Raw genomic sequence first — 25,056 nt, forward strand, 5'->3', positions numbered from 1 at the left:
CTATCTTCTGTTTTTTGTAGAAGACAGAAACTGAATTCGTTAGCTTTGTAACTGTTATGCATACCAGAATTGGTTTTCTCCCTTTTGAAAATAGTAGAGGGTATGCCTATGACAGATTTGGTGAGCAAGGTGATCAGATGAGGGCACTGCAAGACTGCCAGAACGCACCAGGTCTGGGGGGAAAAGGAATCCGGCTGAGCATAGGAATTTCTAAAAGGTAACCAAGGAGTTGTGCATTGATACAGTTATTCTAAATAATCAGATTCTTGTAGCTCTGCCTTTGGAAAGTCTGTGGCCCTTGCTGTAGTGGCTGCACACAGGATGCAGTCTACAAAACCAGAAATGCAGAAGTCCTATGTTTTGACTCCCTGGATTCATCAACCTGCTTCAGGATGGCTGGGGGAATCCAACTGTTAAGTCTAGCCAGACAGCGCAACTTGGGCTTAGCTGCCATTGTAACCAGCCTTGTTTCTCAACAGTAGCAAAGCTGAATGCATTGGTAAATATTTTCAGGTTTGGGCCTGCATAAGGTAGAAGGGACAACAAGTGGTTTTATGTGCTAGGGAGTTCTTGTTCTTAGAGCTTTCCCTCTAGTTTGAGAGAAGCACATAACTAGTTTTACAGTGGGTTGACAGGAAAGAAGTGGGGGGGAAAAATGGGAACGCAGGGAGAAAGCCAAAGGCGTTATTACTAGAACAGGTTTAGAATGCTATTCTTTGCTTTTCATGAGCTTAGGGCAATGGGGAGTTTAAAGCTTAGCACTTCCTGAGAGGGTTTCTTACTCTACCGGCTCAGTTCTATCACTTATTTAAGGCAATTCAGGTCTCTGAACGGTTAAAGAATTGATACCAAATTTGATGAACTTTGATCCAGGATACTGACAAAACAGGACTTCATATAAACAATTTCAGTATGTTCATGAGGTTAGCTTGTGTGTTCTGTTAAATAGTAAAAAATGACACTTCTGTTTCTGTTTACCTAGCATAATTCTGCAAATGTTGCCTCCTTCTGCTTTAGAATGGAAATGCTCTTCTCCAAGAGAGCACTGTCCAAACTTCTTTGCCAAAATTTTTTGATTAAATTAATATTGTTTTATTTTGAAAACAAGAATAAGCCACAAACATGTTTTCTTGCTTCGGCTATCCAGAAGAACGTCAACAGTATTTTCAGATTTTCCTTCCCTACACAACTGTATGTAGGAAGAGTGCAGTTGGAAGCAGAAGACCTAAGATGATGTATCTTCTGTTTGTTTACTACAGTAACAAGACAATGGATTACCTCTTTATTAGAACTTGTGTAGCTTTGCAGTATTGAAACAAATGTAGGTATTAAAATACACATCAGTAATACGTTTCTGAATGGCTGAGTACCGTGCTCTCTTAGCATTGAAATACCCAGCCATTGGATTAGTTTGTCCCTCATGTTTGCTTAGTTTGGAAGCTATTTCAGAATGCCTTCAGCTTGTATTCTTCCCCAAAAGCATAGAACTCACTTCTCTGCATCCCCAATTCAAGTCAGAGAAACTGGGCACTGCAAACACAGGAGGTCTGCCTGTACAGAATCAGTGAAGACAAGTCTAAACAGCGGATTTTTTTGAATATGCAGCTGGGTTATCTGAATGTTCTTTATGCAGTGTACCTCAGTTTTAGTACAGATAGCACTTGTCTTGGTTCTTGTCATTAGTCTGAAGCTGCCCCTGAGAAAATCTTGAAAGGGAAAGTAGTGAAAGCTAATCAGCTGGCCCTTTCTTCTTAAGAACCAGTGTATTTTGTAATTCTCCCACTAATAATAAGGCGTCACGCTGGAGAATCGCGATTGTGTTGTTAAGCAAGACTGACTTCACCTGAGCGGTATAGTTGGCAGCTGTTGAATGTTTAATGGACTTTAAACAAACAAAAAAACTGAGCAGGTGGAGGTAGACATGGCAAACTGACAGGCAGCGTCAGATGCTTCTTTGAAATGGATAATCTGACTCCATTCACTTCTTTCTGGAAATAAGATCTAGTAATTAACCAAACAAAAGATAGAAGGGTTAAGACTGCATCTTTAAAGCAGCTGTGCTTGATAAATGTCTCTGGTCTTAAATCAATCTTTAGCAAAGCACAGAGACTTAGCAGCAGCTTGCTTATGCCAACGCTAAAAATACTTGATGTGTACAGGTAACCATGTCAAGGCTCTGGAGTTAATCCATGAGAACAATTCCTTCTGGTATTGGCAAAGGTGAGGATGCTTGCTTCTATAGAAATGAGGTTTTGAGCTGTGACTTAAGCTGTCACTTAGGTGACTGTTTAGGAAAGCTTCCTTTTAAGTTTTGAAGTATGTAAGCTGACAAATTGTTTAAGTTCAGAACTGGGTTTACAGTTTCTGTTCTCTGACTGTATGCAACTTCTCATGTTTCAGACTGAAAGCAGAATTGCAGCGGTACCAGTCATACAACTATAATGCTTATTGCCAAGATTACCAGAACTACCACTCGCAGAGGAGTTACGATGCTTACGCTGACTACAACTACAGCTCCTATGCTCCCTATGACAGCATGCAAGCTGTTGGAGACTGCTCTTTAGGAGATTCTTTAATGGCTCCAGCTGTTTTTGAGGTAAAGATAGTGCACGCTTGCTGTAAAGAAAATATTTCACAGATAATACGTTGTACAGATTTGTGTGAATCAGCAAAAAGAATCCGAAGTTGAAAACATGCTTTCTGCTTAGTGTGAAGTTAAAAGAGCAGATTCCATTCAGAGGTGTTTGTATTTAAGTGCTTAAATAGTAAATCCATAGAATTAGTGATTTATACACCATTATTTGTTCACGCATACCAAAGAATGGTTTTGACAGCATAATTGCGTACGCTTCTTCTGTTCCTGTTCTTCTGATTTGCTTTGCTTAAAGCAAATTAAACAGTTGTTGTAAGTGGTCTTATCGTGGTCAATGTATTAGTTGTGACCTCCGGAGGTCCCTTCCAACCTGTACTGTAATATTGGCTTTCTTCTAAAAATAAGTAGATAAAATGCCATCTATCCTTGTAGTTGTAGGAAGAAGGAATGGGTTGAGACTGCAGCACTTTGAATCTGTGATGCTTTCTGAAATGAGTTATGATTAAACTTAGCCTTTTCTGTCTTTCAGGAATCTTCAGTTATGACTGCAATCGGTGATGACCTAATTACTGACGGTAATAAGGGTTCTGTCATTGTCACTTGAGTTTAGCCATACTTGTGCCTTTTAACAATACAAGCCAACCTCTACTGGATGAAGAACATCTTGAAAATTCAGCTGAGGTCAAACCTCTGTGGGGTTGATCTGCAATCAGCTGGGGTTTTAAAGCTGATACAGCATACACTGACCGCATCAAGTAAAACGGGACACTGTCAATGCTTCGCAGCAGGTTTCTTGTACCTGTGCCTTCATTCCCATTTGAAAATGGTCTAAGACAGAATTTTGTTCTTTGTATTGGTTCCGCTAAACAGATTTTATATTAGAAACTCAGTAATATGCAAAAGCTTTGTTCTCCACCCTGAGGTAAAAGCTTATGTTGCAGATTCCAAAAGGAGGATTCAGCTTGCACTTACAAATACAGTACAAAACATATTTGTGTCCTGGAAGGTTTGCAAAGTTCCTCACGTGGAGGCATTTTGTGTTAGTGTTTAGAAACTATCCTATGTAACGTGTATTGCCGTAGAAGTGAATTAAATGACTCTTGGGAGGGTTTCATGGCTGATTATCCGTAAACGTTATCTTTACTATCTTAAACATTGTCTTTGTCTTTATCTTGAAAGACAGTTCTAGTCCCAGCCTTCTAATATAAAAATTCCCAAAAGTTGGAGCTGTGAGGCTCAAAATTTTAGAGGACTAAATACCTCACTAAAATTAGTAGATCTAATAGCTTATTACACTTAGCTTAAAATACATTTTATTAGCCATTTCACGTGAAGTTTTTTTGTGCGCATGCCTCAGATTTGATACTTGGACTTACCAGGCTTTTATTTTCAGATCCACAGCTCTACTTGGATGTTGATGAAATGAACAGACAATTCACGGAGACAAGCGAAGAACTCTACGATTCACTCATGAATTGTCACTGGCAACCTCTGGATACGGTCACTTCTGAAATCCCCTCTGCTATTTAAGCGTCTTCTAGAGCATGACCGTTATGACCAAAGTGCTAAAACTACATTTCTTCTACATTATTCTAGCTCATAAGTTTTAAAGCACAATGATAGGTTGGGTTTTTTTTGCTATGCTTTTGACAGTTTCTGTAATCTTTTTGTTCATCACTCCCTTCTTGGAGCATCATGAAGTCATGTAAATATTCGAGAAATGTAAAGAGGTAAATGGGGTCTAAAGATAGACTTGCCTGTGTAAATAAAAGATTTGTTTCTGCAAACCTGCCAGCAAGGGATTTTACTTGTACCTGTGTGCAGCACGTTCTCTTCCGGCTTATGGAATTTAACAAGGTAGTAAGGGTATTTCATCTGTCTTTATTTTTATATGGGCATTAGGACACAAGCAAAATCTAGCTTCCCCTTGTTTTCCTGGTTCCTTAGGTAAGCGACAAGCCAAGCCTTTCATGTGCTTGCTTAGACTGGAAGTATGTATGGGAGACACTCACAGGCCTTGCTATGGAAACACCTGTGCCCACTTTTTCCTGCAGGCTGCTGGCTCTAACTGTACTACTGATACATGCTAGGTCAGCTAAAATTGGCTTATAAATAGGGTATGTTAAGCATATGGAAGTGTAGACTTCAACTGCCATAGCTACAAACATCCCGTGGAATGAGGATGATGTCTGCTGGCACTCTCTGCATCAGCATTCAGTTTTCCCTTGCCCTTCTTACTGTTAGACTTCTCAGCTGACGCTTTACAGCGAAGAAATTGCTACAACATAATCCGTGTTCTTAAACCTAAAAAAAAAAAATCTTGGAGAAAACAACTTGCTGGTTTTCCCTCCTTGCTGGCAAGGAGAAAAGTAGTCCACCAGGAACAACAAAAAAATCCTAGTAACAGCTCCTTAAGTTATACCCTCTGCTACCCTCTCTGATTGCTCTGGTCTTCCTTCATTCGTGGTAATGAAGTTTTTAAAGCTCTGGTAGAAGGATGACAGCACTCAAGTCAAAGGAGATGAGAGCAATGAGGAAAGCTTTGCTTTAAGCTAGAGCAGTCTTGCGAGTTGCTGCCTTTATGCTGTTCTTATCTTGAAGGGTACAGAGTCTTTTCCAGTCATAGGGACTCCATAACCCTATGAGTATGGAGAAATAGTTGCTAATTAACAGTGTGTATAATAAGTAAGTGAGGCTGGAAACAAAAGAATATTCCTCCAAGAAAAAAAAGGAAGCAGAAATTACTGTACTTAATAGCTGGGGAAGCTGTTAAAGCTAGTTGACACAGTTCTGGTACTGCCGTGTGTGTTTTGGGGGCAACATAAACCATAATTGCTGTGATGGCAGGTAAGAATCCAATTCTTTTTTATGGCTTAGTGTAGTCAGTGAAAGCAGTGGTCCTAAGCTGCATGCTGTTCTTAAATGTAATGCAAATTCTCTTTTGTGACTCCTCAGTACTTCCAGGTTACTTGTAGCTGATCACCAGCAACTGCTTCTGTTAGCTATTAGCTGTTGGGTTTTTGCTAGGAATACTTTCAGTCCTGAATTGAAATGATGACATCCTGAAACAGAAGAGGCTCTTGGAGTATTGTAGGAAGCACATTCTTCCTGGTTCTAGTGCAGGTGTACACGTAGGAGGAGGCAGAAGGCAAAGAACCTCACATAGGTGGAGGGGGTGAGGTGGCATCACAGTTAGAGCTGTTGCAGTTAACTCTTCCCAAAGCATGAAAGCAACGTGGCTGGGAACAGGGATTTGTTGGGTTGCTTCTTTGTGTGAGCCAGGGAGTCTTTTGAGGGGCAGATTAATAAGAATATGACACAAGGTAGAGGTGGAATAGATGAAGCAAAGAATTTGGGTGGGAAAAGGGTTGCTTGTACGTGTCTATGGAATTGTTTCAGGGGACTGAGCTGGGGCAAATTCAAGATAATAGATGCAGCCTCCTTGAATTTGGATGGCAGTGCTGAAGCTTCAAAACCTTACAAGGTTTGATGCCACTGCAATTGTAGTGCATAGCTGTGGTACTTGAGCTCAGAAGTGCAAACTGCACAGGATTTTTTTATCTATTTTCTTCAACGTGAGCAGCAAAACATCTTCCAGGAATGTGCCTGGGTGCTACGCTGCTTTGACACGGCTTGCTTTGCATCACCAAACACAGTAGTTAGGTTGCATCGAGTACTTTGTGGAAACATTCATTGTGTTGTCACCCAGAAATGGGATGCTACAGATATGTGTTGGCCCGGCAGTATCAGTGCTGGTTTTTGGCCTTTGAGAGGTTGGTCCATAACATGTGACCTGTGTAACGAGAGGCCCACATAGATTGGTGACTTCATTAAGTCTGATGCTGTGGTGGTGTGTGACCCAAGGCCCTGAACTTCAGAAAATCAGGCTGTGGCCACCTATTTTATGCAGACTTTGCCTATTAACAAGGTCTCTACACTGTACGTTAGAGACGTGCGCCTCCTTTTCCGGACTAGATAGCGAAAATACCGGTTTTGTAGTTCAGTGAATGAGATTGGTTGGGCTGTTTGTTCTCCAGAGCTGAAAAATGTTGGGAGTGTATTCTCTTGGAGTCCACAGAAATGAAAATGATGAGAGGAAGAGAACGTTGGTTGCAGCCCGCGTGCTGCTGTTATAAAGTAGTTCTCTGATGTCTTTTTCCCTCTGCTGAGACTTATCAGCCTATCGTCCTTTCCTGTTAGGAGCGCATACCTGGCTTGGGATGGTGTGCGCAGGGCAGATTCTTTACCGTAAGAGCACAGTGAATGCCAGACTTCTTCCTGTACTGCCGTGTTAACCATGAGTCACAAATTCAGGAAGCAGTGATTGCATCGGAACTGCTAGAATGCTTTGCGGAGTCTTTTTACTGGGTAAACTTCACAGCTGCAGTTACAACTTCCAGCCTGTGTTAGCTGAACACATCGTACTGGTGCCCGCCATCAGTTTGACAAAGATGGGATTGCAGTAGGAACTTGCTTTTTTCCTTCTTTTTAATTAAAAAAGTCTTTGAAGCAACTTTTCCAACACCGCCATACTTCACTTCTTCCAGTTATTTTCTGTTTTACTTAGCTGAAATGTTTTTTTTTCTTCCAAGCTTGAGGAAGTTTTCTACAAGAATGTCCCGTAATGATTTCATAAACTCTTTTCGTTGTACCTAGCTGCAACAGAGAGTGCTTTTATTCAAAAACCTGCTGGTTTTCTCTTCCAAGAAGTAGTGGGGTTTTTCCTATCTCTTCACTGATGGGAAAGGCTGTAGGACAGTAGCTTGAGGGGCTACTAATGCTGTCATCAGTGAGCCGGGAAAAGGCAGGAGTCCGAAACGGGTAAAAAGTACTTAAAAGGATACCAAAAGAGTAAATGGTACTTAAGCCGTGGATGTTTCTTTTTGCAGGGATGCTCTGGACTAACCGCTTCTTTCTAGCACTACCTCAAAGTAACTTGCAGATAGAACTCACAGGGAAGGTTGATCAAATGGTGATGATCGCTGTCATTCTGCTGGACACGCAGATACTTGCCTTTCGTTTTGGCTCATTTTTAATACCAATTAACTTCAGTGCCTCGCGTTAATAGACACCGTTTGACTGCATCGGCAAATGTTTCTGAGTCGTGAGTGTCATTAAAGGCCTGTCACCCTATGGAAATCCTTCTAAATAAGAAAAATGGCATTCAAATAAATAAATAAAGCAGCGTTTGAACTTATGAGCAAACCTAGCGTAGCTGCCTTTGACGCTGATCTGGAGGAGAAAAATCACGTTATCACACTACTATGGTTGCCTTAATAGGTTTGGTGTACATGAGGGAGGGAAGTATTATGTGATGTTTGCCTAGCTATTACATGGCCGATGCAGGAGGGGTTTTAGTCAGTTCCCTGAGCACGTATTGTTGCAGAAGTCGGTGATTTCACTGCCCAATGTCTGTTATTAAGGGCACGATTCATGTCCCGTTATCGTTTTTATTCTTTATTTATGTGTTTATTTTCTGGGGCGGCGATCTGTCACGATGCCCATCGTTCCCCTGCCGTGGGGTAGAATTTAGCGTGACGACTGCCTCCCGGACCAACGGGGCCACGAATCCGGCCTAAAACACTGCTTGTGCGTTGGTTGTCGGCGTGGGGGCTGTTGGTTGTCGGTGCGGGGGTATCGGTTGTCGGTGCGGGGCTTTTCTGACGAGCACTGTGGGCTCGGGGCGCCGTCCCACGCCCGGCGCGGTGCTGCGGCACACCAGCGGTCGGCGCCACGGCGCGGGGAGGCTCTGGAGGTGACTCCTAGCCCCGTGCTTACGGTGGCCGGGCCGGGGTTCATTATGGCGGCCGGGTCCTGAGGGCGGGAGCGGGAGGGCGGCGGGACCGGGACGGGACCGGGGCGGGGCGAGGAACGGGAGCGGCAGCGGGAGGGGGGGGCGCGCGTTCCCGTGAGGGGAGGGGGCGCGCGAGGGAGGGAGGGGGAGGGTGTGAGAAACACTCCGTAGCCAATAATTTGGGCTCAGGCGAGGAGCTCGGCGAAGCAGGAATTTATTCGCGATCGCAGTGGCGGGCGTCCCGTCCGTGCGAGGACTACCGCACACCAAATTTCCCTGGTGTATTGCCAAGCACTTCCCCGTGCAAGGGCTTACCATACACCACATTTCCCGAGACTCTTCCTTTCTCTCCCTTATCTCACGCTTCGTCCGTCTCCGGCCGCGCCCCTCGCGGAGCTGCGGAACCGCGGATCAGGACTCCACACTCGCTCCGTACAAAAGTACGTCTCAATCACACGGCACACAGAGTCTCACCCGACCCCCAAGGCAATACTTCCTATTTCTTACCTTGGTCTGTGCACAGAGTTACCGGATCAATTCTCAAAGCCGGAGTGCCTGCCTTCTTCCCTTCCCCACTCCTTCACGGATCCTGCCTCTTTCATCAGTCTCGGGCCCTCTGTCAGCTCTCCGCAGAACCGCCGCCGTCGATGCACAGGACCGCTGAAATCAGCGGGGCATGCCTTCCTGCTGCTGCGGCGGTGGGGCTCCCCAGTAGGCGACTGGCTCCCGGACGAGCCCCCAAATTGTGAGAAACACTCCGTAGCCAATAACTTGGGCTCAGGCGAGGAGCTCAGCGAAGCAGGAATTTATTCGCGATCGCAGTGGCGGGCGTCCCACGAGCAGGAGCGCCCCTGCTGGTTCCAAAACCCAGTTTATATACTTTTTGATGACGGGACCCTCCCCTGTTTCCCCACTGAGGGGGTGATCCAGGCTCACAATCTGTCTGATGCTTCCCAGACAATGCATGGCCTTCAGTTGCCGGCCTGTTAAATTTCGAATTTCTTTCGACTTTTTTACTGGTTGAAGCGGTAATGGTTCTTCACTTACCTGACTTGACTCAACACCGTGATTTTCCCCGAATTGTTCTACGGAGTCTGGTTGTCTGCATTTTACAAGGTCGCCTGCTAAGCGTTCTTATCGCTGCAAGCACACCTCGATACCCCATTCCTTACCTTTAAACAACGTAACTCTGCAAAAACAACATTTTTATTCCCACGAGGGGCAGGGCAGGCCCCGCGGCGCGTGGCGGCGGGGGGCGGGGGGGCCCCGTGACGGCACCGAACGCGGGGGGGGGGCGGTATGGCCTCGGGCGGCGCGACCGGTAGCGGCGCGACCGGCAGCGGCATGGCCGGCGGTGGCAGGGCCGGTGGCGGCGGGGCGCCGGGCGGCAGCCCAGGAGCCCGATCAGGAGGAGGAGGAGCAGGAGGAGGAGGAGGAGGAGGAGGAGGAGGAGGAGGAGCGGCCGGCGGCAAGGTGAAGAGGCGGCGCCACCGTTTGGGCGCCGCGAAGCCCCCCTGTGCCAGGAGCAAGCGGGTGAGGAGCGGCCCCCCCACAGCGGGCCCTTCCCCCTCAGCCCACCAGTTACCCCCTTACTTACCCCCTTACCTTACCCGCCCCTTTATCCCCTTAGTTACCCCCTACCCACCTCCTTACCCCCTTAGTTACCCCCTCGACCGCTTAGTTACCCCCTTAGTTACCCCCTCAACGGCTTAGTTACCCCCTTAGTTACCCCCTCAACCGTTTAGTTGCCCCCTTAGTTACCCCCTCAGCCCCTTACTAACCCCCTCAGTTACCCCCTCAGCCCCTTACTTACCCCCTTACCTTACCCGCCCCTTTATCCCCTTAGTTACCCCCTACCCACCTCCTTACCCCCTTAGTTACCCCCTCAACGGCTTAGTTACCCCCTTAGTTACCCCCTCAGCCCCTTCCTAACCCCCTCAGTTATCCCCTCAGCCCCTTACTTACCCCCTTACCCCTCTACCCAGCCCATTACCCCCCTCCTCCCCCTCCCCTTCACCCCCAGCCCGCTGCCCTCAGGACCCCCAGTGCCACCCCCAGGGCTTTCCCCGCTCCCTGCACCCCTCCTCAGCCCATCATCAATTCTCTGAACGTTACCTGCCAGGCTTTGCTTCTCGTTTGTGCTGTAGGGTACAGCAGGTTGACGGTGAAAGCGGTCCGTCAATTCGGGGTGTGAAAATCCCCGTGCTGGAGGGGGGACGCGCCGAGATCCCTCCCAGCAGCTCTTTGCTAAGAAATGTCAGGACGCCCAGAGAGATGCTCTGGAGATGCCCTCTGCACATGTTTGTTCAGCCAAAACCTCTCCGCTATTAAATGAGCAACGTAGCTGAGGGGATTGATTATCATATGCAAAACCAAGGGAGCGCTACGCATGGATAGCTGCTCAATTAGGTTTTTATCACTTGCAGAAATGCCAAGTCCCTTATACCACATATTGACAATCAATCTTGTCCATCTAAAGCTGGCCTGGAAGGGCAATGCAAACATTCCCCACGCTTACAGAGCAACCGTTGAAACCTCTGGCTTGAACAGTGCATTAATGTTGAAAGTGCCATAGCTTGCGTGTGCCGACACTGTGTAGCTAACTGATAAACCTTACACGTGGATTGAAAATAATCAGTGGAGATGGTTTTCTAACTTTTCCATTGTCTGTTATCTCTGCGTGTTTTCCAGTAGGTTTATTTAAAGAGTGTGCCAGAGCAAACACGTGCGTGGGGATATCTGGGGGATTCTGCACAGAGAATGGCTGCTGCACATCCAGCGCAGATCAAATTAACAGTAACTTATCGGGGAAGAATTTTAATGATTTGATAAATAGACAAACTGATAGGTGTTACATGTGTGCATTTATTATAGCAGTTAGCTTTGTAACCAGACGAATCGTGCAAATGTTCATAACGTAAAAGGACGAGCTTTGAGCAGATAGCTTGCTTAGAGCATTTGTCAATTAATTTCAGTTTATTTTCAATATCATGTCCACTCTGCAGAAGGTTCTGTGGCTTAATGTTAATTGTCTCTCAGTGATGCAGTTGGGGAGGCACGAAAGCGACCGATGCGATTTTGTGAGGTTATACCTCTGGTTCTGATCCCTACCCCGCTGTTTTTCTCATCCTTCCCCCTACAACTTTAGTCGATAAGTCGATTCTTAGAAATACTTAAATAGATGTGTTTTGTGTGCTTGTGATCGTAATTACAGCCCACCAAACCCTCTGTCTCTTACCATTAAGCTCTGAAGGTGCCTGGGCACTGTAGACAGTATAGTTAGCAGCTTCAAAGTTCCTGGGAACTAGTCCTGGATCTAATTTACCTTTTTTTTTTCCCCCTGCCTGCAGGAGGGATGATTAGCAGGATGCCTAGCTCATGATTGTCAGCTTTCTGGATATTAATTTTTATTATTAATTTTTATTATTAATTATATTCATTTATATTAATTTATCTTTTATTTAACCGTAGTTCCTGGGGCTTTCGGTCAGGTGGGAATTCTCCGATCGTACCCGATGTATGCCGCAGAGTCAGTCTTCTACAAAATACAGCAACAGCTTTAGAAGGCTCTTGCAAGAGGAGGTGCTGGTGCTATAGCTATAGCTGTGTTTCTTGCAGGACATCTTCTGGGTTAGCCTGACTGTTGAGAGCAGAACTGTTTTTTGTGCGTATAGTCACTGCAATTCAGCATTACTAAAATTGAAAATATTTAGATTCACTGATTTTAATGGGTAGTATGGTCCTGACTGTCGCAGTAGATAATTGCTGAACTTCTGGTTTAGTTGGTTTTCACGGGAGGGTGCGAAGAGGAAGAGTCCTGGAACAAGTCTGTAGGTCAGGAGCTGTTCAGGCGTAGAGTTTCCTGATAGCCTTGCAGATTGACGACCTGCTGGTGAATTTTGGCAGAGGTTTCAAAACTTTGAACCTTGCCAAGGTCACTTGGAAGTGCAGAAAGTGATAGGTAGTTGTAAATCAATCTTAGGTGAATTTTAGGTTTACCAGAAGTGTAGCGATCCTATGCCAGGGATCAACCTCGTCGTCGTCTTCTGAATATTTGCTGTATAATATCTGTCTTCAAGGTCCGTGGAAGGTGGTATCGCAGCATATGCTGTTGACTGCGTTTCTGTAATTAAACAAGTGTTTTTTCTTTCAAGCAGGGAATAATTAGCAGAATGACAGAAACGGTGAAAAATATTGTACCGGCCTGGCTGCAGAAGTATTTCAATAAGCGTGAGGAGGAGTGTGTAGACAGAAATGAATCTGCAAACCAGGAGGAGACTCCGGTAAACTATCACCACGATTATTCAGATGAAGATACCATAATCGATGAGAGATTCACGCCTGAACCAGCAGGAATTAGTAGACGAGGTATGTGAAAAATCATTTGGAATTCTGGCCATCTGTATTTATTCACAGATTTCTAGTTTTGAATCTGAATTTCAAAAGGAAATTGGAATGAGGGTTTTGACAGAATGAAAAAAAAACAAAAAAAGTCAAAACAACTGTTTGTGAAACCGTCTTAGCTTTAAACTGTATACACAGTTACGAAGCATACATCTTATGCTCTTGGAAGGCATCAGTTAACTTTAGGTACTCTATTAGCCAGGTGCTAAATGCTGAAAATAAGTCATTTGCAAGTGTGCTGGGTTGCATTTTCCATCTTTTAAAAGATATGGAATGAAAATCTGTCTAATTGCCTAAGGCAATTAAAAAAATTAATTTGTTTTGCAGTCTTCGAAACAAAAGACTAGATGCTAGAATGGCAGAGGAAAATTCCGTCTCGTGTCCCGACTTTGTTTGTTTTGTTTTGTTTTGTTTTTGTTTTGGGCTTTGATCAATTTAGTAAAGTTCCTCGTTAACTTGATGGTGAACTGGGGAACTTGTGCACGGATGTGGTTTATGAGATTATTATCCTTAAAATATTCAATAACTTTAAGGTCTACGCGGGGGGAGGGGGTGTCTTTGAAAAGGTATTTGGACCGTTGGCAACGAGGTTTGCAACTCCTTTACCTCATGAAAGATTAATTTGTCTTATATCCAGTGCCTCTCACTGTTCCTGTAGTCCTGTTGTATAAATTTGCATCTATTCTTATTTGAGTTTCTCTTAAATTAGCTGTTTTGGGGAAGTCAGCTTTTAATAAGTGAAGAAGTTTTGTCTGAGCGTGCGTAGGTAACCATAGATAATGTGGAAAGTCAGTTGCTTCTGTTGTTGGCAGAATCAAAAAATAAGGAGGAAATATCTTTGCCTCCAATCTCATCTAATTGTAAACAAGGAGATTGATGGCTTTCTGTGTAGCTGTAGCTTGGGAATGAGTTTGGAGAAAAGAATAGAGAAGGTCTTCGTGACTGAGGAACACATGTTGGCTTTCCTATGTAACTGCGTGAAAGGAGCTTTCAGTAAGAACAGCTGCACTGCAAGCTTGCTAACTCCAGGAGATCAGGAGCAGGTGGACACCCTGGAACCTTTTGCAGCTTATGTTGCTGTCCGTGGGTGTTGCTTACTATGCTTAAGAATAAGATTTTTTTTTTTTAATTATTACTACATTTTGAAACCAATGTGTTTCTTCAGTTCTGAGGTATCAGTGTGCTGGAGCCTATATTGGGTGGCCTTCCGCCTGAAGAACTTTCTGTATCTCAAACGGTGCTGTCCTAAAAATCTGCTCATGGTTTGGAGAGCTAATTAGTGGTACTGCAGTGGTTATGAAGATTGAACTAACTAGTTTAAGCTTCAGTTCAAGTATCAAGAGGATAGTGGCTCAAAGTCATTTGAATTGCCCAGATTCCTGGGAGAGACAGTAGGCTTTCATCAGGCAAAATACCCATGAATAGTTCCATTCATTTAGCAAGATAGACTTCAAGGCCACCTATTCCAGGCCACTGGCATTGTTTGCAGACCCTTTGCTTCAAGAGGGAAAAATGCTCATCTGGTTACTTGGGTCAACATCCTTGTCCCTTGGGTCAAAATCCCAATAGTTAATGGGTAGGAGATGATGTTTTGCCTCTAACGTGAGCTGATATGGAAGAACTTGGGAAAAAAGTACTGCAAACGTTCATTTTCATGTTGTGTATTCAGATTAATGTAACCTTTGTTCCAATATTATGGAAGCTGCAGTGTTATCTGTAATTTACCGTGTAATCTCAAATTTTGTAAAGCTTATTGCAAGCTGTACATGGGAGAAGGAGTATATATGTTTGATTTAGTGAACGGCCAAGTCAGCGTTAGAGCATTTGAGCACGGGGTCAGAATGTGGTGTTGTAAAACCTCATAGTTAACTACTTCTGGATGCAACATTAATACTGTGTATCGCAAGCAGTGTTGTTGTTGTAGCCAGACAGTTAGATGCAACCGTATCTGGGTGAGGAAGAAGTTAAATTTGGCTTCTCTCTTTTTGCGCTTAGAACTTGGCAATAGCATGGCTGTCGATAGGAAACAGGTTTTGGCTTCTGTGAGCTTGTCTATAGCAAAGCTAATTATCTCCCTGTTCTTGTCTAGAACCATCCACAAGTAGATCAGCACTGAACTTCCCAGTTGTGTTAACAAGGCCCTCTCTTCATCGGAGCCGTCTGAATTATACCACGCTGGATTCTCCTGTCCCACCTTGTCAGCCCTCGACATCTTCTGTATTTGGCATTGGCAGTCCTAGGCTGTCCTTCATAAAAGAAATAGAAGATTCTACCTCTCAACAAGACGATGATAACATCTCAACAACCAGTGATTCCTCCTCTAGAGCATCTGATGAAGGTGATTTTTGTGTTCTCTGTTTAATTGACTTTTTTTTTAATGTGAAGTACCTTGCGTTCTTTAATATTCCACATCACCTTAGTAAATAAAATAGGTGAATGTCAACTTTGGATGCGAGAATTAAATTGAATTTTTAGTGTTTTAGAAGTATATAATCCTATCACCTTTTTAATAGAAGCGTGCTTTGGAATACGTTTATGATACCCTGATGTTAGAAAGAGTCAATGCTGAAATATACACATTCAGCTAGGTTATATGTAAATTTTGAACTGGGACGGTAGGAAATCAGGCTGACTTGCCGTAACTTGACAACTAGGCTGATTGTCTAGAAGGAAGAGTGACTCAGAATATCTAACAGACAGCTGGTTAAATGTGAATAAGTGCAGGTGACAAATAGGAACACGAGATGTTTTCCTGTGTTTCAGCAAGAGAAGATAAAGAAACTACTCTGTCATAAGCTATAGGCTGTTTTTTGACCTTTCTTGGTAGAAGGCTTCAGCTGTCAATACTTTTCATGTCTTTTGCCAAATTCATTGAGGAAAGCACACCATTTTAAAATAAAAAATAAGCATCGTGTCGATGTAGGTTGGTACGTAGGTCTTCTCGCTGAAAGGGCGAACAGCAGGTTTGCAGCTTTTTCTAGTCCCCCATATAGACAGGGACTGACGTGTGCTCAGCAGGTTTTGCAGAGAACTTTTGTACAGCTGAGTAGTAGAGTAGAGTTGCTGGGCTTTAGCAATATAACCTGAGTGCACTAGAACTTTCTGGTGTGTCTTCGTAAAACATACATGGGCAGAAGATCGTTAACTCTTAGAGCAGCCTTTGGGGAATCTTCCAGGTTTAAAACCTGTGCGATTATGATCTGTGCTGGCCTCCAGCCTTTTACCAACACAGAAAAAAGCTTTGTCCGTACAAATGCACTGATGTTTATGCGGTCCTCTTTTATCTTAGCCTGAAGGAAAAAAATATCTGCATTGGAAGCACAGTATTAACTTGGTAAGATTGCTGAAAACTACTTGCAGCTCTGTGAACAGTTTTCAAGTTTGTAGGTGATACTTGGTTTTCAGTCTGTACGTGAAGTTGATCTATTTAAGGAAGCTGAAGTCATGCTTATTTTTCTGTATTGAAGAACTTGAATTAGTGTGATCTTTATTGTTAAAGTTCTGTACGTACGAGAGGCATTTACATCTAGCATACGTCATTTTGGCAGATGTTGCAGTTTTAAAAAATACTTCATCATCACTGCTCTTGCCCGCAGGAGCTGAAAGAACTCATTCCCTCTCGCAGCATTCTGCAGCTAGCTCTAAGAAACCCGCATTCGGTTTATCTGCTTTTGGAGGACTGTGTCCTGTAAGTACTGCACAGTATTTCTTTTAATCAGTTTGAATGTGTACCTGTTTTTCTATCCACCTATCGTACTGTGTTTCCGTAGGCACGTGGAAGCACATCTGTTTTTAAGCAAAACCAGCTTGGGTTTTCTCCATTTTACCCCGGAAAGACGGCCTATGGTGGTGCAGCTGTAAGATCAAGGCAGCGAAGAACGGAACCTTATCGGGTATGACAAAAGTAGTGTAGTATTAGTAGTCAAATGTAGTAGTCAAACCTGGCTAATATTTATCTGTGGATCTTCTTTTCCAAGCATGCCTACATTCATGCTATGGATATGTTGTATAAACCTGCAGTCTTTGAAAATATCTAAAATCAACTTTGCTGATCCTTTGTTCTTCTGGTACACAGAGGCATGCAGGACTAAATGCAGTCCCAAGATAAGCAGTAACATGCTTTCTGTTTTGAACGATTCATATAGTTCTTGGAGAGAGTTATTTGCCCCCAAGTGTTCTTGGAAATAGCAAATAAAAACTGCTGACAACTCTGATTAGCTAGAGCTGAATCGAAAAGGAAAGTCAAATCAGGTTTGGTAGGAATGTATTTAAATGAAAGTGACTTTTATCGATAAATCAAAAGGAATTTTAAGAAAATGAAAACGCGGGTTTGCTGGCTCTGTTCTGACAGTCCATTTGTGCAACGGAAAAAGGGCAGTACAAGTACCTCACTTACGGGAAACCTTGAAACCTTGTGGTGCAAAGCTGGGAACCCTCTTTGGTCGGCTATTTTTGTTTTTTACAATATTACTGCATTATGGTAAAAAGAGAAACCAAAATACTAGGCTTTTAAAGGAGAGAGTAGCTTGCTTCTTGCTGCTTGCTGTGAATGACAGCAAGGTACTAGAGAGTCCAGCGAAGGGCCACCAAGAAGATCAAGGGACTGGGAGCACCTCTCCTCTGAGGAGAGGCAGGGACTGCTGGGCCTGTTTAGCATGGAGGAGAGGAGGTTTGGGGGGATCTTATTGGTGTATATAAATACCTGAATGGATGGTGCAAAGAGCATAGAGAGCCATTGTGTTTTCAGCGGTGCCCAGTGCCAGGTCAAGAGGCAACAGGCACAAACTGAAATGTGAGGCTCTGTCTGAGCATCAGGAAATGCTTTTGCACTGTGCGGGTGATGGAGCCCTGGCACAGGTTGCCCGGAGAGGCTGTGGAGTCTCCCTCTTTGGAGGTCTTCAAGAGCTGACTTGACATGGTCCTGGGCAACCTGCTCGGGGTGGCCCTGCTTGAGCGGGGGGGTAGACCAGGCGATCTCTAGAGGTCACTTCCAACCTTAACCATTCTGTGGTTCTGTGAGTCTCACTTGTGTTTTTACATGCTGCGTGGTCTGCTTCCTGTCTTCACATCGTGTGATAAGCACAGTGTGGTTATATGAGGGGTTTAACCTGGGAAGAAAAAAAGTCACACCAAAGGAAGTTTTCGACTGATATTTGAAGTTGGGTGGTGCAAATAAACAGTTTACTTTTTCAGTGTAATGTTTAGATCTGTTACAGTTTAAGTCAGATCTTTATCTTTTAAGACAAAGATTTGCAGCCAACTTTAATCTTGGGGGAAGGGAGGAAGCAAGAGAGAAGTAAAACTAGTTCCTGGTTATGATTGTATACACTGATTTTAAGATGGTACACTTAGACCATCGTGAAACTCTGAGGTCTGTGTTGTTACTGAAAATGCTTTCTGTACCACAAGCCTTTTCTTGAGTTCTGTTTCCCTGATTACTGCTTCGGAGGCCTTAGCAGTCCTAGCATCATCCGTCTTGACCTTTTACAAGTACGGAGTTCTTTTATTGCTCGTGCAACAAGCACGTGCAAGATGCACTGAGGCCCAAGGTAAACTTCATTAAACTCCGAATGTATTCTCTTCTTTATGGCTTAAACTCCCAGTGACTGCATTTTTCTCTGTCATCAGAATATATTGATTGTATCATCAGTGTAGCCTTGGGACGTAAAATACATGCCTCTTTAGCTCAGAATTGACCATTGTAACACTTAAAATGCTAATTTTTCAGGCACAAAAGAGAGCGAAAGCTAGACAAGAAACTGTGCGGTCCCGCGCTACGTTAAGTACCTCAGCACGGCGCATCTTGGAGGCAATGGAGAAGCTGTCAAGCCCTTTGTTGGTAAATAGCACTTCTTTTAATCTGTTTTTGCTTCATGTGTTTATAAAACTTAGTAAATGTGCCATCAAAGCATAAAGATAAAACTATTCTTCCTTACGTTGTGGCCGGTTTAATTTATTGCGCTGTTTTTTCAACAGGATGCTGAAAGAATGGCATCTGTTTTGCTGCTGTGTTGTGTAAGTTGACCATGAACCCCCACATTTTTGTTGTAGGGAACCCTCTCTCTCAGGAAAAAAAAAAAATGCCCTCTAATATTTATGCTTTGTTTTTTCCCTTAGCCTCCGGACATAGATAAACCGGATATTACTGACTTCCAGTCCAAACGAAGAAAGGTAAGAACCAATAATGTCTTAAGCTGAGGTAGATAACTTTTTCAATGCTTTATCACTATTAGAAAAATTTTCTCAAACCTCAGTGACAACATAGACATCAAATCAAGTTAATATTGGCATGTATCCACAATAGATGATGGGCTGTGAAGATTACTCAGGTTAAGAATTATGTTATCTTTGTAAGTTGAGAGCAACAACTCTAGAACACACCAAGTCGTTTTATCTTGTCCCCCAACTTGGGGTGAAGCTGCATATTAAAATTCCTGTTGAGGCAAGTTTTCTCTTGAAGAAATGATCACAAATAGAAAAATACTGATTGAGTGGTCATATAGACTTTGTACAGACTTCCGTGTTCATTCGGGCACAGAAAACTAGTTTTTGTGCTTTTTATCACCATTCAAAGTAAAGAGGAGGAAAATTGTTAATTTCCGACGCTATAAATCTTACGCTCCTAAATTCCTATTTGGAGGTAGCACAGAACTGGTGATAATGCTGTGGTAAAGCATGATTTCCTTTCATTTTCTTTAAAAAATGAAAACTAGTCATCTTTTTTTGATGACTTTAGTTAGGGGTATCATTAAACTGCAAAACTGTACCAGGCACAATAGCTCTTGGTGTATTAAATGCCTAACTGGGGGAATTAATATTTTTCATTTTTACCTTTAAAACCAGCGATGAACCATCGTTGGAGTCTGATAAATTTTCCATAAAATTAAATGGGCATCTCTTTCTGCGAAAACATCTGTGTTTCCAGTATCAGTCTGAGTGTACAAATGACCACTTGTTAAGTGTATGGGCTTCTTAGGCTGGAAATCAAAGTGGACAGTAATACTGGTTGCTTATTGCTTTTAACTCTTTCAATCTCTGTATTGTTTAGCCAGCACAATCTCCATTTGGTAAAGTTCTAAAATGAATGTAGCAGCAACTGCTTAGTTTTTAGGGGGGTAGAGGTTTTTTTTTTCTTTTTCTTTTTCGACGCTATAAATCTTAACGCTCCTAAATTCCTATTTGGAGGTAGCACAGAACTGGTGATAATGCTGTGGTAAAGCATGATTTCCTTTCATTTTCTTTAAAAAATGAAAACTAGTCATCTTTTTTTGACGACTTTAGTTAGGGGTATCCTTGGGCTTATTAAATTGCAAAACCCTTAAATGACCACTTGAAGATCAGGTGACTGAAGGAAATAACAAGATGTGCAAACTTTTCATCTTCTGTTCTAATGAGCAAAGGGACAGTGTCTCAAGAAGTTTCTGTGCTAATTCCTTGATTGGATGGATGTATAATTAAGTTTACAATCACTTCAGAGTTTACAAACATCTCAGATTTCCTGGACCATCTTTTCACCATCTGCCAAATTACAAGGGCATGGAGAAGTGAAGTATATCATAAATATTATCCAAATAACTAAAACCAAATCTGGTGTGAATTCTCAGTTATATTATAGCAATATACCTGTGATAAGGCATTAAGAAAGATCTGCCAGATTTGCAACAGAGAGCCTGAAATTGTCAGCCACTAAATGAATGTTGCACGCAGCTGTCAGTGGGTGAAAGGAGATAGATTGTCTATTCATAATACTAGAATTCATAATGGTGGCGGGAGAAGGGTAGCCCGCGATGAGAAGCAATTATTTGTTGAGGAGACGATCGTGTGTTTTCCTGCTAAAGTGAACATGCGGTTGACGGAACACTTGTGCACTCAGGCTAAACTTCTGCAGTGGGTAGCAGTGATGTGGTATTTTTCTTATTTCAAGGAACTGTACCAGGCAGAATAGCTCTTGGTGTATTGAATGCCTAACTGGGGGAATTAATATTTTTCTTTTTTACCTTTAAAACCAGCAATGAACCGTCGTTCACTCGAAGTAGATTTGTGAACTTACATAAAACATGTCTTATTCAAGGTTTCAAACTGAATGTAATATTTTTTAGAAAGATGTATTTTTGTATACTTTAGAGAGAGTGTGAATCCTATTACTAAGAGCTGGGAGATACTGTGAAATTAAAGCTGCAGCGTAAACGATTTCCTGTTGGTATTGATTTGAACAATAGCATGCTTCCTAAGACTGTATTTTCTGATCCTTAAGACCGCAGGCGGAGCCATCGGTAAATCTTGTAGCCTTTAGGGTTTGTTTTCTGTCTGACAGTTCAGTTAAGTCAGTTTTGCAGAACACGCAGTGGTCTGTGTTAAAAATTAACTCTGGTCTGTGAAAATGCTTTGAAAAGGGAAGTCAAACCCACTACTTGAAGTGCATCTAATGCACATGTAAAGCATTGGATCATATTTTAATGAATGAGATTATTGTAAGATTGACAAGTTGTTTTTTTTTTGAGTGTGTTCTATTGTTTGTGTAACTTTGAAGAGGGAAAATGTAGGGAATGTGAAGCCCAGAAGCCTGTATAATTAGTTGCTTAACACTTCGAATGTTAAATTAATGAATTAAGCTACTAAAAAAAAAAATCACAGTGTGGGCAGAGGAAAAGATAGGAGCATATTCTAGGAACATGGGTTATTTTAATTATGGTAGCATGAATTATTTTGTCTATGAAGCTAACTGCCAAATTTTGAAATGGAATTCAGTCAGACTTTGGCTACTTATATATAGCTTTATGGATTTCGTTACTGGTTTTCTGGTGATTTCCCTCTACAAGTTGAACGGTCTTCAGAATTTTCAAATTGTATTCACTGAGTGCCAAGACCGATGGGGGGAGGTTTATAGTTCTGTAATTTGTTTTCATCAATAAATATTGGAATTAATTTGGGTGGACGTAAGGATAAATTGATTGCTGTTTCCCTTTCAAAGCTGGAATCCCAGAATGCATTCCAGCCTCCACCTGTTAAGAGACTTGTGACACCAACGGTAAACCGTCAACCGATGCGTTATACGCGGTATTCTGAACCATCACCGACTTCAACTACTCAGTCCAGCAAAATTTGCCAGAGAGGAGACACAAAGTTCCAAGTGAGTACATTTTTGAGTCTTTATGTGCCTGTTTTTTTTTCCAGTCTTGGAATGTTTCTCAAACCAATTGTTATCCTATCTTTGCAAAAAGTACTGATAGTATGTTTGAGGCGAGCTTTAAGGCAGTGGGAACCATTGTGAAATAGATTGAGCTTTTATGGATTTAATTCTGTTTTTGGAACACTCAGTGTCTTGTGGTTGTTTTCACGATGTCATGATGTGCTATTGAGTCATCCTGTTGTCAGTGAAAGAATATTAAAAGACAGAAATGTTTTCCTTTTATATTCTCATGTACACAAAGCTGTCACTGATGAAACATGCTCGTGTTCTGTGTAAACTATTCCAGGTGAGCTATGTGCTCCAAGTGAGAGTTCTGACAATGTGCTGAGTTATCGGTTTTGATTGCTTTGGAGTAGATGGAGTCTAATAAATTTTCCATAAAATTAAATGGGCATCTCTTTCTGCGAAAACATCTGTGTTTCCAGTATCAGTCTGAGTGTACAAATGACCACTTGTTAAGTGTATGGGCTTCTTAGGCTGGAAATCAAAGTGGTCAGTAATACTGGTTGCTTATTGCTTTTAACTCTTTCAATCTCTGTATTGTTTAGCCAGCACAATCTCCATTTGGTAAAGTTCTAAAATGAATGTAGCAGCAACTGCTTAGTTTTTAGGGGGGTAGAGTTTTTTTTTTTCTTGTTTGTTGATAAATGATAGAAAACAGAAAAGTATGTCCCTTTTACGGGGCTGGTAAACACAAGTTTTGATGAAAACTCTCCCCCCCACACACACAATTTTTGTCATTTTGTTTAAAATAATTACTTTCTTTGTTAGAGGATTTGACAAATTTGATTTAGTGTTCTATCAGTTTGTCCTCAATGCTGAGTGAAGCAGTGATGCTTACTTTAGCCCCAAAATTTAACTGAACTGTACCCACAATGCTGAATTAGGGAACAACGTTAAGTAGGTGAGGTGTATTCAGTGCTATAAAATTAAAAATAAATAAATAAAATAAAAACCACAAAAAACCACATGAAGTGGTTGTTGGTACTTTGTGTATTCTGTACATATTCAGCTAAGTCTTGAACTAAACTTAACTTGCAGGGGATGAGAGAGAAGACTTTGCCTGCAGAACAGCGAGCAGAACCATCTGAAAGGTATGACATCTATTAATTTAAAACTTACTTGAAGAAAGAAAGAAATCTCCTTTTTCAGTACGGTCTGCACCTGAAAGGTGGTGACAGTTCTCAGTAAAAGGAATGGGAAATCCAATGAAAATTTTGTATTTTGAGGGAGCTGCAAAGTCTGGATTGTGTTTGAAGATCAATAGAACTTTGAGAAAATTGTTGTTTTTATGAAAGGAAGGAAGATGAGCAAGAATAAAAGTACTGATAGACCACTTTTTATCCCAAGTTTATCTTCTGAGTAGGATACGAAGATGGGAAACAAGGCACGTTATAATGCTGTATCCACAGAAAGGATCTTTGCTATTGGAGGCCTAATTTTTTCCTTCTACAGGAAATATGGCTCATTTTGTAGTTTGACTAAATCTGTAGCGTTACAAATTTTGCTTTGACAGATATTTCATGGTTTATAACTCAGTTTACTTATAACAAAATAATTTGTCCCTCCTAATGTTCCCTAGGGGAAAAGCTATTAGTTTTAGCTATTTAATTGCTTGCAGTTTGAAAGCTCTGTCCTAATGGGATGATTCTTTCTGAAGTATTCTTTAGAAGGTGAAGTAGGGGAAGTGAGTTACAGTTCAGGAGGATGTTTATTGATGTGTTTTTTTCTTTATTTTTTAAGCAAAAACATGGAGGAAGATTTATGATTTATTATTCTTTTTTTTAATACTCCTTTCATGATGAAGTTAATTGTCTGCTTTGAGTTCACATGAAGACCATGTGTTCTTTAGGATCATTTGAGGCCAAATGCTAACTCATCTCTAAAATAAAAAAAATCCAGCAGAATTAATTGAATTTCTTCTTGAGGAGACTGCTTTGTGTTATACTGCTTTCTTGGTTTAGGTCAAATGAGTTATCCTCCAGATAATATTGATGGCTTTTCCTTCTGGGCAAATGGTGTTTTGGGTAATAATGCTTGAGTTAAGGGACTTTGCACTCGGTTTTTAGGGGGTCGCTCTTTTCAAAGAACAGTAGCAGGGAATTTTGTCGACTCTATGCTCATCTGCCAAGCAATTCTTATGTGACCATGGGCATTCTTTGGCTTGCAGAAAGAACTCAACACTTTGTTTTGGCATCTAAAAGTTGGACTTCACAACAACCACCTTTTTAGGGGTGGAAGCGACTGGCTTTAAGGTTCTGGTACAGGTGCAATCAGGTGCTGGGTTTTAATTATGTTTTTTTCAAACTGTTCTAAATTGTCTCTGTTAGAACTCCTTTCTACTTCTCCATTTAGGAAGGAGATACAGAAAACTCACACTGCTTTTGATTTCGTTCACAAAGTTTATTGCAGTGCCCTACCTTTTGTTTGTAGAGTAGGTAGTGGTGGTAGTGTTTTTTGTGATGCTGGTCTCTGTTGGGTGCCATGTTCTGGAGCAGGAGCACCACACTGATCTGCTGGCAAGAGTCCCTTTGGACAGTTGAGTTGGAATACTCAGTAAATCTCTGGCCCACCAATGCTATATATCTATGTGTGTGTGTGTATATATATATATTTTATATCCTGAGTCCAATTGTAGATTAGACTTGCTTGAAGGCTGACAACTGTCTTTGCCCCCTTGAAGCTCACAGGTGTTAACAGAAAGAGGAATATGGGCTGTTACGGGCAAGCGATAGTTGTCTGAATGAAGATCTATTTTGATGTAAGACTTTTTTCAGAATTCTAATGGATTGACAGTTCGGATTAGAGAAAAGTCTGAGCATATGCCTTAGGGATCTTTCTTCCTCTATGCAGTTACAGTGCTAAGCAGGCTGTTGTCAAGTATTTGACAAGTTTAGACCAGTTCTCCTCCTCAGTATTGTGGGAGTTTGACCTGGTGTCTTCCAGTGCGATCTAATGCACTTCTGTACTGACTGACTGATTGGCTGCAAGATAAGCTTTGAGGTCACAGTTTTTCCAGGCATACTTCATTTTCTTGCCATAGTACTTTTGTTAGAGTTATTCCCTATTTCACTT

General features: G+C 42.2%; 1 protein-coding gene and 1 long non-coding RNA gene across 2 annotated transcripts in view; one reads left to right on the forward strand and one right to left on the reverse strand.

Annotated features, from left to right (window-relative positions):
- Nucleotides 1-25,056, reverse strand: part of LOC310905450 (nuclear pore complex protein Nup153-like) — a 148,036-nt gene that overhangs the window by 52,040 nt on the left and 70,940 nt on the right. The gene's annotated exons all lie outside the window — the stretch shown is intronic.
- On the forward strand, nt 12,731-18,625 carry LOC310905453. The gene is made up of 5 exons (XR_014589049.1): nt 12,731-12,755; nt 14,881-15,129; nt 16,388-16,479; nt 16,562-16,684; nt 18,520-18,625. It is a non-coding gene; the product is annotated as an uncharacterized lncRNA (long non-coding RNA).

Source organism: Anser anser (assembly GCF_964211835.1).
Source record: "Anser anser genome assembly, chromosome: 11".
In the NCBI taxonomy this organism is placed as follows: domain Eukaryota; kingdom Metazoa; phylum Chordata; class Aves; order Anseriformes; family Anatidae; genus Anser; species Anser anser.